Raw genomic sequence first — 18,492 nt, 5'->3', positions numbered from 1 at the left:
TGGTTAATTTACAAATTTGCTAGCTCATACGTGGAAAAAGGGCTGATTTTCCAATAATTCTGTATGTGCATCAAGAAAATCATGTGCATCGATACTATTATGCCAGCTTGTTGAAATATTGAGCATAGCATCCTGTGTACACAAGAAATTTGCTGTAGTCAAGAAGCGATCTCACTGTGTATGAATCAAGGAGAATTGTGGGTAGGCTCAGACATTGTGTAATGATACTAATTCTTTAGACTCCCTTTCTGATTTGTATGATCAAAGATTTCTCAGTGATGGCTGGCAGAAAAGGCCAAAAACAAATTAACATGTTTGTTTCCATCATCTTAAAACATGTACATCATGACTATATATTTTTAAGTTTGCAAAAGAATGTGAAATATGCATGCTCTGTCAACTTTGATAAAAAAATGTTCTGCTGACAAAATGTGAACTTTGACGTATCCAGGGTTATCTGCATTTATGAACATTGAATTGTGAATGGAACTAGCAGAAATATAACATATACATTATGTGAATTCATGTTATGGATAAGGTGTTCTGTTCAACAAAGGTTCTGAAATATTCCTCAGTATTGTTGCTTTCAGTGGCAGCCACTTTGTTTTATGGCAACCAAATTTGAAAAAAAGAGAAAAGAAAACACTAGTTGGGTTCCCCAATTTCACTGCATGAGTCAGTCTGCAAGATATTCAGTATCATCAGGTGAAAATGTATGCTGGACATGTAACATCTCACTTTCCATAAATATCTGGAGACCTGCAAATTGTGTACCATTAAACTTCAAAGATAGATATCACTTTGCCAATTACTATATGCTCCGACAAATTCTAACTGAATTATGTCCTTGTCTTTTGTGTATCATGTGTATCAGCAAGAAAACTTACATTGTAATTATGTTTATTTACACAAATTGCACTGTCAAAAGTACAGAGAGGATTTGCATGGTACCCAAGAATCATTGTTTTGCCTTGCAATAAGATGCCAGGTAAGCTTAATTGTAGATTTGATGCAAATAGCGATTTTTCTTGGCATAAGGTAGAAGACTACCCAGGGGCTATGCAAAATTAGTCATTGCATAGGATTGAATATATGTAGAAATGTCAGAAAACATAGGAATATTGTCAAATATATAATACTTTCATAAATGATCCACTGAAATGTACTTTATTGAAAAATATATAACAAATACCATCTGCTTGATTTTTAAAGAGAATCATAATTGTATGTTTTTCTTTGAAAAATCACTGTTGAAAAGTGCCGACTCAGCATTTTTTCACAATTTTGATTACATTAAATAAGGTGGCATCTGAGTAACTTCATACATGATGTTTATATCGGAAACACTACATGTAGACAATACTTAAGAATAAAGAGTGTAATGAAATAACAATATTTTTATCCATCATGACTATTGTTTTCTTTGAACAGGTCAATTTTGCAATAAGTCATGTGTAGAGCTCAAAATCATGGGGTAATAGATAATTGAATGTAAATTATCTCAAAAAGTAGATTGGGAACAGCCATTTTACAAGCTACAACATAAGTGATTTCTAGAATATGACAATATTCTGGGTATTGGGTAAAGTCTGTAACTGCCACAGTCAAACATTTTCCAAGTTTTAAATTCATTTCCACCTATGGAAAGTACTTCTGAAAACAGTGAGACACTTGTCAAGTCAGTGAACACACCCTGCTTGTACATCAGTATATTCTTTCTTTCTCTGAATACTTGCTACTTGTATGAAATGTTAAAAACAACTTCAATAGCAATATTTACAACCAATGTGTTTGATATAGACCACTGATATAAAAACATCTGGGACAAAGTAATAGTCAAAATAATGAACAAATCAGGTTTAATTGAAAATTTCTGAAGAAAAGTTAATTATGAAACATGAATACTTCTTTCGTTTTGTCCACTATAAATGATCCATTTTATATATATATATATATATATATTATATATATATATATATATATATATATATATATATATATACACATATATATATATACACATATATATATATACATATATATACATATATATATATATATATATATATATATATATATATATATATATATATATATATATATATATATATATATATATATATATATATATATATATATATATATAAATATTGGGAGGGGGGCCATGGGAAAAACCCAGGAAATATGAGGGGGCCATGGATTTTCTCCATAATTTACCAGGAGGCACTCCATAATTTGTCAGGGTGGCCATGGAAAAAAATCACCAGGAGAATCCTCCAGGCCCACTCTGGAATTAAATTCTGAACACTCCCTTAGTAAATTTCCTTGTGAGACAATCTGACACCGGCACAGGCCTTTACTGCAGTCTTTTGCTAATGAAATGTCTATGCAAGCTTATATGTGTATGTGTGTAGAGAGTGTAGAAGCTGGTGCCTGCAGCATAAGCCATTCATGGAGGCAGTAGGAAGAATCGAATAGCCCTGGTACCACATCAATGGTCAAAGTCATGTTTAATATTCATTCTTGCTCACTCAAATTTGTGTTCCTTCTTTGGATGAACCCTGTCTGTCAGCTTAAACTGTAAGCTTATTGATTTATTGAAACTTGTCAACGATGGGACCTCAAGATTATCAAGCTATAAACAATGGCAGAGCTCGGGGACCGCTGGATAATTAGTAAACAACTGAACTCAAAAACAAACAAACAAACAACCAAGCAGACAAATAAAATACAGGAAAAAGAATAAAGTACAAGGAAAAAAAACGAAACACGCAAACAATTTTACAAAGAAATAAATATACACAAAGTAATAAGTATAACCAACAAACACGATAACAAAGAATGCATGACAATTGTACAGTAGAGCAATTGTGAGATCTCTAATGGATATTCATAATCACCCTGGTTCTCCTTTCTCTCTAATTCTACATAGTTGTTTCCCCATTAATTCTCTCTTCAACCTTAGTCCATTGGGATCAAAGCAGACACTGGGCAGTGTTGGCCTGGCTATATGACAATATAGACTTTTTTCATACCATCAGGCATTATTAATGAGCCAAGAACTTACGATTATACTGTCAACGTCATGGTTAACAAAAACATTAATAATAATTTCTGAGGTACTAAAACAAAGTCCATACAATGATCAATTGTGGAGCTAGTTTTAAAACAAAATCAATGAACAACATGGTACAAAACATATTTTCTGTATCATGATAGAAAATCATGATACAATGTTTCATTTCCATCAGCAAATTTTTACTTTACTCTAGTACAGTCTTTAAAAAATATGCTAGCATTCATTTTCAGCCAAATATTACAGGTAATGATCTTTTTAAAAATTGTCATAAAAATTGCATGAAGCTTGAGACATTTTCTGCTGTTGTATTGCTTCTATCAAAACAAGTCTACTTTTGGGTGTCCTGTTTTGAAGATTGAAAAAATAAATTGTGCAAGTGGAGAAACATTGATTCGCTGATTTTCAGTATAAAGAGTGTAGAAGTCTAGAGAAAGCTAGAGGGAACTATATTTTATGAAGTGTGTGTGCACATCTAATGAATTCGTTGTACTTGTCCTTCAAATATTTTATAGTTCTACACTGACCCAGATACCTCAATCTGACCATTCTAACATTGGAATACCCAACACTTGTGACAAGCAGAGAGCATTCCACGCCTTGATTAGTGCAATTATGTACTGACAAATTGCTGAATTCCAACTTCAGTATTTGCAAAATCTGTTGCAGTTTCCCTTCACCATTGGCAGATTGTATCAGAATTCTGGTAGATTACCTGTTTTGAAAGAGTCCCATGGATTTTAATGATTTTAGTATGGGTCTTGCAAGAGTATTTGGAGCTGGAAATATTGACAAATGTCAGATCTATGCATTTTTTGTAGCAAAATCACAATAATTGTGTCAACATTGTCATTTATTTGGAATAATTTTTCAAATTGTTCATATTTTGTGATGTATTCTTCATAAATGAAGGTTTAGGACTAAAAGTAAAACGTTTAACAGTCTTGTTTCATATGAAAAATCAAGAATTTATCCTAAGAGATCAATATTTTGAATTTCAAATATTAATAAACTTTGGGTAATTTGTTTCTCTAAAACAACTGATTGCAAGATGACCCTTCCATGCTCAAATTATATTCTTGATTTTGGATGAGAATGGCTGAAAGTTTCCTTGAGAAAAGTTAACTAAAAGTTTAGATTCTTCCAGTTTCCGAGGCTCACTACCAGAAAATAAAAAAATACTTTTCACTTAGTTGTGACAGTCTTAAAATTGAATAACACATTTCCAGAAATTGTTTTTCCAATAGCACAGTTCAAGAATTTTCATAAGCAAAACACCCAAGTGTTTCTTTGTCACTGAAAGAACATGTCCAAACAAGTTCATTTGATATGAATTAGACAGTATTCTATCTGCAAATCTTAGTTTCATAAGTTTAAGAATTTTAAAAAAATACATATTGACTTGAAACTGAACGTGTGTTTAAACAGCTCAGATTTCCAATTGTGGTAATATCTTTGATGAGTGGAGAACATACCTTTTATTATCTTCATTGCCTATTAAATTGTTGTAATGATAATATGAATTGTTTTTACCAACTTTGCTGGAGTACTTCTCAAAGTCTTCATACTTCAAGTTAGTTCAAGTTTATTCAAGAGTTGAGAAGTTGAGCTGAAAAACAGGGTATCTATATAGTGTCCATGTGTTATGTCACATGTGACCCTTCTGTTCCAATATCACAAGCTGCACTCTATGGCAAATCCATCTCTTTTTCTTACAAACTCATCAACTGTGGGGTCATTGAAATCAAAAAATCTTGCAGCTATTCTTTCAGTAACCCATTTAATGGACTTTGCCTTTTACTACATTACAACATTACTTGAGACAGAATGGGCAAGTGATTATAAGTTTTCACTTTATACTAAATAAGAAATTTAGTGGAATTTTCAAGGACAGCTAGGTCATACCAGAATGAAAACAGAATGAGGAACCGAGGGTAAGGCATTGAATGCCATCCATTCTGATGGACAATATGTTTCTGTGAGGATTTCAAGGTATATATGAACAGTTATTTATGCCCATTGTGTGGATCAGGCAGCTATCCTTTGCTAGTTCATTTATCCTGTCCAAACTGCCAATTGCTGCTCTGGCAGTGTTTCAGACAAGTGCACACACCCTTCAGTTGGTCTCCAAATTTTCATTTCAAGGGCCAGTAGCTGTAACTTTTGACATTTTTTCAGTATGTTTTGTTTCAAATGTCAACAATAATTTCTTGTCCTTTCCCCGCCCCGAAAGAATGTTCAAACACCTACTATTTAACCTGTCAACATACCATAGCGTCTACACATTTCAAATGCACTATTATTGTTTACATTTGAACTCTAGCCAGGAGTAGAATTCACTTCTCAATAATAACAATGCAGTTTACACACGTACAGGCTTGCTTGACAAGTTGAATGGCAACAGGTTTTCAGGGAGTTCCATAGGAATATGTGGTTAACATTAAAACCAAAAGTAGCGGGGCAAAAATCAAATATTACAGCTACTGTCTCTTTAAAAGGATACCGAGAAGATCTCACACGAGGACACAGCTGATGAACACTACAGAGACTTTGATTACACTTAAGTACAGAAACTTTATTCTTAAAATATTTATAAACTCTAGCTAACATAGACTTGAAATGTTATGCAATGAGAGAAATGGTTGTTCCCATTTTAATATACTTTTTAAACGGCACTGTACCCTTGGACTTTAATCCAGCTAACATTGCTCTTTAACTGTATATAAGTTCTGCCAAAGCACTTGCAGTTGATTGAGAAGCATTGCCATTTCCTCTCAGTGTAGATCTGACTTCTTCTTTACTAAATGACTTTCAGATGATGAGAGGAACGAGTGGGTTGTGCAATTGCAGAAGTTAGCACTATCTTGCTCAATAATGGAAGCCTGGCACGTGTCTGGTATTTTCCTGCAACTAAAAAAATATGGAAAAGTATATTCAAAGTAAAATTGAATATACTCTCTTCATTTTAATAAACAGTTGGCTTTTTTATGTACCATCAAACCAACAAGGCTTAACATATTTTTCCTATACATATTCTACCTTGGTATCACATATCATGTTTATGATTAATTGCTTGTACATACTCTCAGATCATGATTTCTGCAAGATTTAGAAAAGAGAGAGCATGATAATTCAGCTGATCAGTATGACAGTCTGCCGATGTTAAGAAAAGCATGTGATACATGCATGATATACTGTTCCTATACTCTGAGAAAAAAATTATCCCAGTTTTTTTGGCAGTGGTTGTCTGTCAGTGTACTTCTATGTACCATGCTACCCGTAGTTCTAAGAATGGCAGAATAGTCGGTCAATTCTTGTTGGTATATTTTTGCCTTCAACAATTTCTGCTTGTGGTAGATTTTTTATATTCATTTAACGTTAAATGCTTGTGAGGTGCTCAAGGAACACGAATTTAAAGAATTTATCAAATTCCTCATGAGTGGGCTTTGTACCAGGCTCACTCTCAACAGCTTGCTCAAATGTTATGATTTTGTCCAAGGGCTATATCACCTACAAATAAGGGTCATATGTAGTTACTTTGCCTATCATTATATAACACTTGCCAAAACTATCCTGAACAAGTCATTTGATCAAAGAGTCACACATGGTGAATATAAAAGCATTCACGCCATTGGAAGTAACTTCACCTGGGAGGTATTATGACACTTGAATAACTGTCAAGTTTTATATTCCATGCATGATACTCACAGGTGTGTTATATCGTGAGTCCTTCATCTTCAATTCATATTTTCCACTGGCTCTTTTCTTAAAATACCAGTTTCTGAATCTTCCTTTTTTGAGAATGTGTTGAGAAACCTCGCCCAAACTGTCCATAAACTGTATAATAAGACCTTGCTGTGGAGACAGGAAGACTTTAAATTAATAGGGAGCGAGGTTAACTAATCCTTGTTACACAACTGCCCATTTGTCAAAAACTGTTTTCACAATTACAGAAGCTAAAAAACTTTGATTTGTTTCTGGTCATTCCCGTATCATTTTACGATATGTGCATCATGTCTTTTTTGCCTTTGCTTGTTATGCCCATCTAAATCACCACAGCATTGCTGAATAAACCATAACTATGTAACCTAAATGATTCAAAATATGGTATCAGTAAAATAGTCATAGAATGCTGAAAGAGGGAAAAGTAAAATAATTTCAGTCAGTGAATAAAAGCAATAACAGCTCATCCCATAATGGTAATGAAAATAAATAAATAAATAAACAAATACAGTGTACGGTAAAACCCGTCTAAACTGAGCCCTACAGGGACTCAGAAAATTGTTCGGATTGGAGAGGTGTTTGGTTTATAAAGGTTCTTTTAACATAGAGTTCTATTAGAATGGGACTGGGAAAAGGGTTCAGTTTCGACAGGCTTCCAAGTTTAGACGGGGTTCGGTTTAGACAAGTTTCACTGTAAATAAATCAATACACAAATGAAGAAACTTTTAAACTATAAAGAAAATTAGGGCTGATTCCAAATAACATCACTGTATTGTCATCAATGTTTTTGCTGAAATAACATTTGAGGCCAAGAATATAGTACAGCATACTGAGAGTAAAATCGTCATGCAAAATGGAGTTGTCCTGAGTCTGTCGTAGAATTCCCTCAGCATTCGCAAGGTGTGGCAAATTTACTGGTTCGGCAATTTTTTGTGTCCCAATTAACCTCCGATCATCAGAAAGTTTGTGAAACTGCATACCTGTAAACACACTGAATGACAGATATTGTTTTTGAGAAATACTGACCTCATCAGATGCAGAGAACAATTCATTCCCTGTGTACAGTTCACAAAGGGACACTCCTAGGCTTCACATGTCGATGGTGTGGTCAAACTTGGTGCCAAACAAGAATTCTGGAGCCTGGTAAAGCAGGGTTCCCAGGACAAGTCCTTTTTTCTGTATAGTGAAGATTAAATATTAAAACATCAATAGGCATTTTAGTATGATTAGTATTAAGTTATTGCGTAATGTTAAGTGAGGAGTTGAGACGGAATATTGCCCAATTACAGCAGAGAGAAGTACACCACATCATTCCAACTTCTGCTCAAAATGATCAAAATGACTTTAAATTGAAATTTATAAGATGATGATTTCTGATCTTTAAGTTTATCTAACGCAGAGTATAGCTGGACCACAAGAGGCTAAAAAAAGACTCCTGCATACTGACTAGGTACAATTTGTAAGGTAGAATGCACCTCAAAGACTAGAAACTTCTACACTTCTTTTCTGGTCTAATGTTCGGGGTGGGGGGGGTCATTTTCGAGCAAGTGAAGAATTTAATATTTTCACTGTTTTAGTTTCATGGAAATCAGAAAGTAAATTTTTCATCATAGAGTAAACACAGGGATGGCATAGCAATTTGAATTTCCAAATGGTATGTTTCCTTTGCTGATACCAAAATTTGTATGGTGTGACCCCTTATTTTTATCCTTACTGTGTTCAAAGAATGCTTGAATGTTTCATTAAGGAAATTATGTTGTGCAAAAAATTGAAATCTTTCAATTGAGGTGCATACTATCTTAACATTAGACTTCATACTTACACATTTACTGCGATGGAGTGCAAGGCCAAAATCAATGAGTTGGACTTCACATGTATCAGGATTGGCGATCATGATGTTTTCTGGCTTGATGTCGCCATGAACAATCCAAACATCTGTACTGCTCAGAAAGACAAGCGCTGCCAACACCTGTGTCAGTATTATTCTGATCTTGTTGAGAGAAAGTGCCTTAAGTTTGCTTTTGAATCATCTCTCATTGCACGAAGGTCGTAATTATACAATGGTAGAACCAGGCACAATGCATCTTTGTACTTAAAGGCTGAATCCATCATCACTGTTAAGACAAACAGAAAAATATATTAAGTATTTACGTGATTTTCAGCTAGTGTTTATAACATACTGGACTGTTGCACACACTGATGAAACAGCTGACTTTAGAGAACAATGCAAATGCCAGGTTCAGGTGGGTATAGGTATCAATGTTACAAGTAATTCTGCCGATACATGCAGTGCATATATATATATACATTGGAAAACAGTGAAGAAGTGAGTGTTTTGAACAAATGTAAAATTGGACTTTTCTTTAAGAATGGTTGTCATAGACAGGGTTTAAGGCGCACACACACACACACACACACACACACACACACACACACACACACACATATATATATATATATATATATATATATATATATATATATATATATATATATCATTTGATATTTTAAACTTATAACTGCTGCAGACATTCAAATCACTCCTCCAGTTCCTGGTTTTAAACATATGTTGTGTCTTTCTCATCCAAATAGTGGATATACTATGCGTTGAACTGCTGCACAGCAAAATAAAGTTCAAAACTTCATGAGGAATTTATTTTTGGAATATAAAGAACTGAATGGTAACACTCTTGCAATCCCCTTGATTGGATTTGGAATGGTAAGACCCAACTGACAAAAAGAGTGATATACCTTGTGAAACAGTAGTACTCTTAAGATAAGGTTAAGAAATGTGACTATACTTTGCTTACCTATATGTACATTCTCTCCTGTACTATTTTTTTCTTGAATCCAACTCAGAATTTTAATTTCACCTTTCAGAAGCTTACGCAAACGTCTGTTGTTGCCCAGTTCAATAATTTTCATTGCTTTCTCCTGGCAAGATTCATAATCCCATACTTTGACCACCTGCAATGAATTCAAAATTAAAGGGAGTCACAAAGTAAAATCAGCAAACAGATGTTTAAGTTCGTAATACAATTCCATTTTTGATTGCACCAGTAGCGTTTCCTGAAAACTATTCTGGGCTTTGAGCTATTGTTATAGACATAAATAGGACAGAATTGTATGCAAATATATTGAAGGTGCGTGAAATGAAAGAATTCTACCCAAGAAAGAACAGAACTACCTGGCAATGTTATCAATTCAAGACCTCTGACATACAGAGGTCTCTATCGCACCACCAAACTCCGTTTATGCACTTTATAGAAATGACTGTAGCGCCCTCAACGATCAACCATTTAACCCTTTGAACCCGGCTCGGACAGAAATGTCCGATGATGTCATAGAGTACCAGGGGGTCAGGGTGCAAAGGGTTAAGAGTATAATAGCACATGCCCAGATTACAAAGTCGGCCTTCTCCAACAATGGCTGCACTGTCTACGAGAATCAAACAATGGTAGATGATCACAATCCACATCAACGGTCAGAAATTGCTGTCCGAAGCGTAATTCGATGCAAGAAAAAACTTGAGCTTAGAATGACCAGAGTGAACATGGTAAAGACTATGACAGGTCTAATGCAGGTGCACTAGATACCCATTAGATGATGGAGAGTGAGAAGTATATAGACAATAGAACTAAAAGTCGTTATAATAGCAATGCAAGCAACAGTGACTCTAATAAGTAGTGATAGCGAGTAAAGTCCCTCTAAGTGCTATTGAAATCTGACAATAGCAACTCTCTCATGAATTTACAGTGACTCTGACAGAAGCTTAGATGCTGATACAGAAAGTGCTGTGACGTGAGAAGCAGATGGCATGACTTTGAGTGACGGTCGGCCCCCAATTGCTATGGTATGGTGACATACCATGTTTGACCCGGAAACCGGTTTTTTATAACTCAAAAGTGACAGATGCGTAATCTTTGTGGATGAGCATAATACGTCAAGGACAAAATTCTAAATGGTGTTTTTGATCCAAGTGTAGCAACATTTCTCATTGAACTGTAATAAACAAATCAGACAACCACGCAAAGTTGGATCTCCAAAAACATGTGTTTACAAACAGAATTTGTAAATTTGTGAATCTCTCTATCAGAACACACTGTTACAGCACCATCTCTGTATTCACTGGAGCACAGCCTGGACAGATTATGGGACAGACAGCCATTAAAATATAACTTGAAAGAAAGACTACCTGCAGTCTCGCCTCAACTATGTGAGATAGACGATCTTGATATATATAGAGGCAGGCATATGCTTGTGTCCAGTAATCTAGCTAAGTAAACTAAGTAAGGACACAGCAATGCAAAAGAATTTGTGATAATCACATCCTGTACGTGCTAGCCCTGGATCTACAGATGCGGCAGAACGTGTGGCCGACCGTGTTTGACAGTTCATGCCCTCCCTAACACAGTTATGACCCAATCTATGGAAAAACCTTGTGAGCGTGCCTGACTGGAAGATTTGAATTGCAGTTTTTTAGTGCATTAGACTTGCATAGAGATTGGTCAATTTTGCGCTGATGAAGGGACATTATTGATTTGGAGTGTTTCAGGAAACCTATATACTATTATTTGGGATGGAATTATGAGGGACTTCTAATTCTGTGAATTTATTTGATCCCAGGCAAGGAGTCAAAGGAGAAATATCAGGGTGTTTCTATTTCCCACTAGTTGTTCCTTGGATTGATTGAATAGCAAGATATGGTGCTGGTATATCTGGTATATGGTCAATCTAATACCTGAAGGACATTATATGTTTGAATGAATAGTTGTATCAGTTTTGTTAATACTCTTGGTGTGGATGGCAATTAAGATTCCATGTCAAACAACTCTGATGGTGAGCCTGTGAATCTCCAATTCATGAAATTTAGTCAATATTGTGAATCATTTAGGTAGTGGAGTTAACCTTTGATGCAGAAATAATATGGCAAAGGTTTGTTGAATACCAAGAAGCAGAAAAAAGATATGATGTGCAGGGTTCAAACTTTCAAAGTGATGTGTGTGATAACAAAAACAAATGCTTATTTTTGCTCTTAGATCATGGATATGTATTTCCTGTAGATTCTAGAAACTGTCACTACATTGTCTGTTTATATTCTACCTGTTTGAAGGACAGAGGGTATTGTTTTGTTGACCACTTTTCGGTACATTTCAAGCTGCAAAAATATACTGACTGCTCAAATAATTTAAAACTGACAACAGAAGAGTGCAAGGACATAAGGTTTGTCCCAGTGTATAAATTATTTAGTGCATATATACTTACTGTTCCAAATCCCCCATCTCCAAGTCTCAACCTGAGTTCATAATGGTTGAGATACACTGCTCCCATGGTCAATGTGAGGTTCTTGTCTTTCACATTGCCTGGTGTGTAACACTTTGGAATCCGAGGTGTTATTGGAATTCCTGGTTGCTTTGCCTTGGCTTGCTGGGCTTTACTGGGCATCACTGGGGGACATTGGGCATTCAGATCTTCATGCCCAGAGAGCAGTTTCTGAGAATTAACGTCACCTTTGCCAGCAGGTCTGCCTAAGATATTCATGAGGCTTCTTGGGATGTTCTTTGTACCTGCTGGCTCAGGTGACTGCTATTGTAAAAATGAAAGAAATCAAGTCAGTTACCCATCACCTTCCATAATTCATAGGACAAGAACTATAATATGCCGTAACATAATAATAACTGTGACATATACTATAATTTTTACAATTTGCATTTAGCTGAGAAAGTTTAATACATATTATAAGTAACAGCCAAACATAATGGCATTGAAAATAATCATATGTAAAGCACAGACAGCTATGATCAACTGTTTTACATTTGAAATTACATAAGATTGTGTTACATATTTTTTCCTTGAAGAGTCTGGTTGCAACTCATTCTCAACTTTATACTTTAGAATTATTTTGTTCCTCACATCTCATTAGTCCTTGCAAATCCCTAAAATAACAGCTAAAGCGCATGCGTGAAGGTTGCCCTCTAGCGACGATACTCATTGTAGCGCTTCTCAAATATAATTTTTACTATAATCCAAACGGGATTCGAACCCCCACACACTCACAGCAACATCGCCTAGCTGCTAGGCCTCACACAAAGCCAGTCGGCTACCGTTTACCGTTTCTCATCCTGAACTTTTGCGCTAGAGAAAGTATCTCTCCTACAACAGTGCAGAAAATTAAGCATAAAAAATGAGGCGATTTACTGAAGCCTTGTATCTCTAAAGTGGCCAATACGAATTTACTAAAAAAGCATAAATGAACTATTACTGATTGTCACTGATTTTTTTTTGAAATGCACACTCTTGCATATTGAGCCAGAAAGGGAAAAAAATTACAAGTATCACAGCTTCAAGACTATACCTGAGTTCAATTATTTTAACAATTATTGTTCTAAAGTACAGGTTTAATTAATGATGAGGTTATGCGATTTAACCAAATTAAAATACGTATTTTTTATAAATCTTTTACAATTTGATGCAATAAGTATCTTACAACAATACAACAACAATATGCGCTATAAACTTTATTTTAACTCTATAGCCATGATAGGTATCAGCCTCTTTTCACAAGGGTCAAACACAGAAAACTTATACCAGAAGACAGAGTACAGGATAACAACAACATTACAACACAGACAGGTTTCATGTAAAAGTGTCGAAAAAGCTTTGTCGATAAAATTTGTAACAAGCCTGCTTAAAACCTCTAACACTTGTGCAACTTTTATTGCTGAAGGCATATTGTTGTACAGGTAATTACTCAAAAAGACTGCTTCAATAATTCGGTTCTAGCAAATGTAACTTGTAGAGCTTTATTACTAATAAATCTTAAAATCTTTGTGGATATTTGTACTTCGTTGAACCAAAATTCATAAAATTGCAGCAAATCTAGATTGTAATAATGATTAATGTCTTTAATGGCAATAAATCATTGTTGTAATGACATGTCAAAAAGAAATTTAAATGTTTCAGTCTTGTCACGCATAACGTTCACTGGCCGTCAGTCCATGTAGTGTTGATCTGAAAGAATAAGTTCACACCACTTATTAATATACATGCATATTAAAAACCAGCAAATTTATCATTTATTATACATATGTTTTAAAAGTATTTGTCAATGATTATTTATCAAGTCCTCAGTCAATTGTTAGGACAATTTAGTGCATAAATTGTATAAAGAATGACACTCTTTGAAAATTATCACTTCAATGGATAAACATGCATGATATATTAACAGATATCAGTCGCAGATATTGTTATATAAAACAGGATTTTCACAAAACATCCTTCCATATCAGCTGTTCTGTGGAATCGTCCGACTTAAATGCTCTCATTTGTTTCTGATAGGATCTCATCTCACAAACTTAATGCTCATCCGACGTGAACTCCCAATAGACTCCCTATACTTGATATGAACTTCAGCATACTTAGTATACAGCATCGCCCTCTAGACTATCATTTTCTCTAATGTGTACAGGTGAAGCTAAAAAATAGTCACTGCTATGGCTAAAGACGCGGGTCATAGGAAGGGGACTTTGTTTTTTTCATGTTTAATACTACGTCACATTGTAGACAGTCAGAGAAAAATCGAGAGAAGAATCGGAAATCGTACCCAAAAATGCAAGAAGGTCGTTATTGACGATAGACTATAACAGGTATGGATTCAGAGAGGTATTGGAAGCCATCGATGCTGGTTTATTAAGTAAACTATAGCTTTTGTCAGGAAAATCCGTCTCCGAACTCGGCTGTACGTGCGTATAGCGGCTATTCCATTTCCCGACTTTCTATGTTTCTGCATACCAAAGCGGCCATCGCCGTATATCGAACAGCAAGTGACTGTGGCTCGAGGGTAACTTGCATGGTATTGGTTTTGAAATACCGCGACGGTTATAGCTATTCTGCATGATAATACATTAAGTAAGCGACAGAAGATTGTCAACTTAATGCTTCCCTAACAAATAACTGGATTAAACGACCGTGATACTAAATATGAATATTGTGAACGAAGTTATCATCAATTATATCGCCTGGAAAGTTAATGTAATTCCGGTTTTCAGGTGTCTGCATTTCATACGCTATCGTACTGTCAAATGACCTCCTCCAGAAGCGATATTCACAAAATCTATTCCTATACATAAACTGTTACGGAAATTACCAAAATTGTTCAAGATAAGGCCGTGAGACGGAAATGTTAACATCAGAAAGCAGTACATAATATTGACAACTTTCTCCTAACGATGCAATCCACTATCGTCAGCAATGTCAATTTTCTTTGGGCATATTTACATTATTCAGAGGAGGATTACTGCATGAACGGTCAATTTGATCGGAGACCAGTATTCTTAAGATAAGATTACTTAAAATATTCGATCTCAAACTTACTTGGCGAAATTAAACGAAAATTTGGAGAGCTCCACCTACCTGAACCGTCACCCAGTCAGTCTGATGTTGCTCTGAAGCGCACGCCAGGACCCTTGGCAACGATGGAATTTGGCATAAGCATGCTTAGCAACAACGGAAAAATCGCATATCTGCGTCCGCACTGCTAAACAATCGACGAACAGACTATGTACTATGGCAACAGAACATTCCATGGATCATGTGGACACGTGTTCACTCTGTAACCAAGTAACCGGCATGACGCAACAGAGGCGCAATACTTTCAGCAAATCACGACGAAGGGACGCGTCGACACTCGCTCAGGGTGGTCGGAAGGGCCGTGCGTAGGGGTAACATTGACATGAGTAGCAGAACATCCTGAGAGGTTATTTGGCCCCTACAGATTAGTTAGCTTAGTCCAACGAGTACCATAAGAGAAAAGATGTAAATAAGTAAATTCTAGACCGCGGAGTGACGTCAGTAGGTGAAACGCATACGAGCGAGGTGAATGATACAGAAGATCGAATGAATGAATGAAATTGTGTGGAAAAAATCAGAACTAAAAGTTATGTCATTTAAGTATATTGAAACTTTGAATATTGTTTTGGTGGTTGAAAAATCCGAACCCCTTCACGGTGCTGTGACGCAAAAATGACGTAAAAAACCGCAAGTATCCGGATGACCCGCGGTCGAGAATAAGAAATTCAGTTCAATTCATACCTAGAGACCAACACACTTTGCATACAACGGGGAATTATTTACTTGTCTTGTATACAAAAAGTCGTGATATGTCGAAGATCTTTGTGTCATCGCCGTGAAGGGACACTCCCTCTTGTATTACAAAAATCTGTGATTACCTTCTGAAAGGTACACTGATGACAGATCTATAAAAAGTAATGATATGTTCTGTAAGATAGAATGTAAGACAACGTAACGTACTATCCCCTCTGCTCTGGTCATTAAAGCCGCCTCTTCATCACAACTATCGGCAAAAAAAAAAGTACATGACCACTCGCCCCGCGAACAAACCGTCTGGAACTTAACTTGTTCCCTATCTGAGAACAGTTTACGACCAAATACAATAAACTAGTACTGTATGTCCACTTACGATCAAAGTTTCTTGTTGACGTGAATTCCATGGTGAACTAAACTGTTCTTTATCGGTTAAAAAGAGGTTCTAATACGAGTTTTTCGTGAGCGGTGTTTGATGAGTGCATCCACCTGCTTGTCTAAACAATCGACGAACAGACTATAGCAACAGAACATTCCATGGATACGTGTTCACACTGTAACCAAGTAACCGGCATGACGCAATGCAACAAAGACTCGAAAACTTCCAGCAAATCACGGCGAAGGGACGCGTCGACACTCGCCAAGGGTGGTCGGAGGGGGCCGTGCTTAGGGGTAATAAACATGAGTAGCAACACATCCCGAGAAGTTCTTTGACCCCTACAAAATGTAGCTTAATCTAATGGCCCCCTAGGCCCTCGATTGTTTCTCTCGGCCGCCGCGCCGACGACAGAGCAGAGATGTCGTCAAAATGTAGTGTAATAGAAGAAAAAACTCCCAGAAAACAACACACGTTGAACGCAGCTGGTGGATTATTCCCTTGGCCCGTATGCAAAAACCAGTGACTTGTCGCAGAAGCTGTTGTGCGATCGATCGTGCGTGAGACAAAACAAAGGCCCCCCGCTCCCCACTAAACTGTGATTTATAGGCCTACTGTATGTGGTTGCTGCGAAAACAAACCCTGCCACTCCTTGACGTGTTCAACCACTCCAATGACCAAGCTACCCGAGTGGCAGAGGCTACGGATTCGCAGCAATGTATGTGGTTGACAAACTGGGACAGAATGTAAGACAACGTAACGAAACGTCCGCCTTGTCCGATCCCCTCTGATCACTAAAACCGTTGGTTCATCATTACCATCGGCATATAAAAACATGACCACTTGCCTCGCGAACCAACTGACTGCAACTGAACTTTGTCCCTCTATGCGAGAACATTTTACGAGCAGATACAATAAACAGGTAATTACAGTATGTCCACTTACGATCAGAGTTTCTTGTTGTGAATTCCATAGTGAGGTACACACAATTCTTTGTCGGTAAAACAAGAGTTTCCAATACGAGTGTTGTACGAGTCACAGGCACTCGACCCGTTATCTGCCAAGAGATGAATAAAACATAACTTGATACAACCCTCCCGAGTCTCCTGTCATTCAGTCATAGCACACACTACACCGACTTGACCCTACCCTCGCTACGTCCCATGTATAAATAATAGAAGGTATGAAACTTAACCCACTGAGTCGCACACATCTCAGACCGACAGATTTTTTTCGGCGAGGAAATTTTAACTGAAAATGATCGAATTCCATGAAAAAATTAACATGAAGTAATAGAGTAATAAATTTATTGCTAGAAACTTACCGGCAATTTCAAAACTACTCAACGGAAGAGTTAAAAATCTAGCTACTTTGCTACGACAGGCAGCTCCGATATCGTCCAAAACACGAATTTAACAATTTACCTTTGACCTCTGAGCTCCCCATACCGGGCGGCGCCTCTGGTTGGTCTATTTCAGTCACGTGATCGCCGCACACGTCATCAGCCGTCATATTTGGCAGACGACGACTTTCAGATTTTACATTTCGTATGTAGAAAAAGTTAACAATGGCAGAGTACATTTATTGGTAAGTGTTTAAATATCATTTCGTGCAAAAATAACGCGATTTTGAGAATATTCATTCCATAAACGATGGAGGAAAAGTGTATTTTGTATGCGCACCGGGGGAGTCGCACACGAACTAGTATTCACGCTCAAGCGGCGTTTACACAGTACATCGAAAACGGATTTATTGTACTCGATTTTTTTAATCACTATTTTTTTATACAATGAGCCTATTTTTTCAGTGGATTACAGAATTAAGAAACGAAATTTGTTTACTAAAAGGACGATATTTGGCTTCATATTGTTACACTTGACTTTAGGCCTAAAGTTTCTTCATGATCCCTGGCCTCAAGGTGAATTGAAAATTAAAATTTACCATGGATTGCAGGATTTCATCGCACCTTAAAGAAGATTTAAAGGGAGTATTACCCCGCCAAGTTATCTACGATGAGTATGTAGGAGGCTGTAGCCCTGAAGACAAACCAATATCATTTAGGGTAGGTTAAGCTATAGCTATATCATCACTCAGAAAAAATAGCTGATAGGCCTAGGCCGGGGCCTAGGCCTAACTAGGCCTATTTACATTTGTGATGTGAAATGTTGTGTTTAGAGATATTTAAAAACTGATTTCCGAGTTTGTTCTTCTCGTT

At 36.4% G+C, this 18,492-nt stretch overlaps 2 long non-coding RNA genes across 2 annotated transcripts; both read right to left on the bottom strand.

The window, feature by feature from the left end:
- Positions 1-5,807: 5,807 nt before the first annotated feature.
- On the bottom strand, positions 5,808-8,802 carry LOC139130817 (uncharacterized). Its single transcript, XR_011551989.1, has 4 exons — positions 8,622-8,802; positions 7,826-7,975; positions 6,785-6,931; positions 5,808-5,986 (listed from the first exon to the last, which is right to left on the bottom strand). It is a non-coding gene; the product is annotated as an uncharacterized lncRNA (long non-coding RNA).
- Positions 8,803-9,615: 813 nt separating this feature from the next.
- Positions 9,616-18,064, bottom strand: LOC139130816 (uncharacterized). The gene is made up of 3 exons (XR_011551988.1): positions 17,223-18,064; positions 12,065-12,385; positions 9,616-9,766 (listed from the first exon to the last, which is right to left on the bottom strand). It is a non-coding gene; the product is annotated as an uncharacterized lncRNA (long non-coding RNA).
- Between the last annotated feature and the right edge of the window lie 428 nt (positions 18,065-18,492).

Source organism: Ptychodera flava, chromosome 4 (genome assembly GCF_041260155.1).
Source record: "Ptychodera flava strain L36383 chromosome 4, AS_Pfla_20210202, whole genome shotgun sequence".
Classification (NCBI taxonomy): domain Eukaryota; kingdom Metazoa; phylum Hemichordata; class Enteropneusta; family Ptychoderidae; genus Ptychodera; species Ptychodera flava.
The sequence above is the reverse complement of the archived record's forward strand: the minus strand, read 5'-3'. Positions and strand labels throughout refer to the sequence as shown.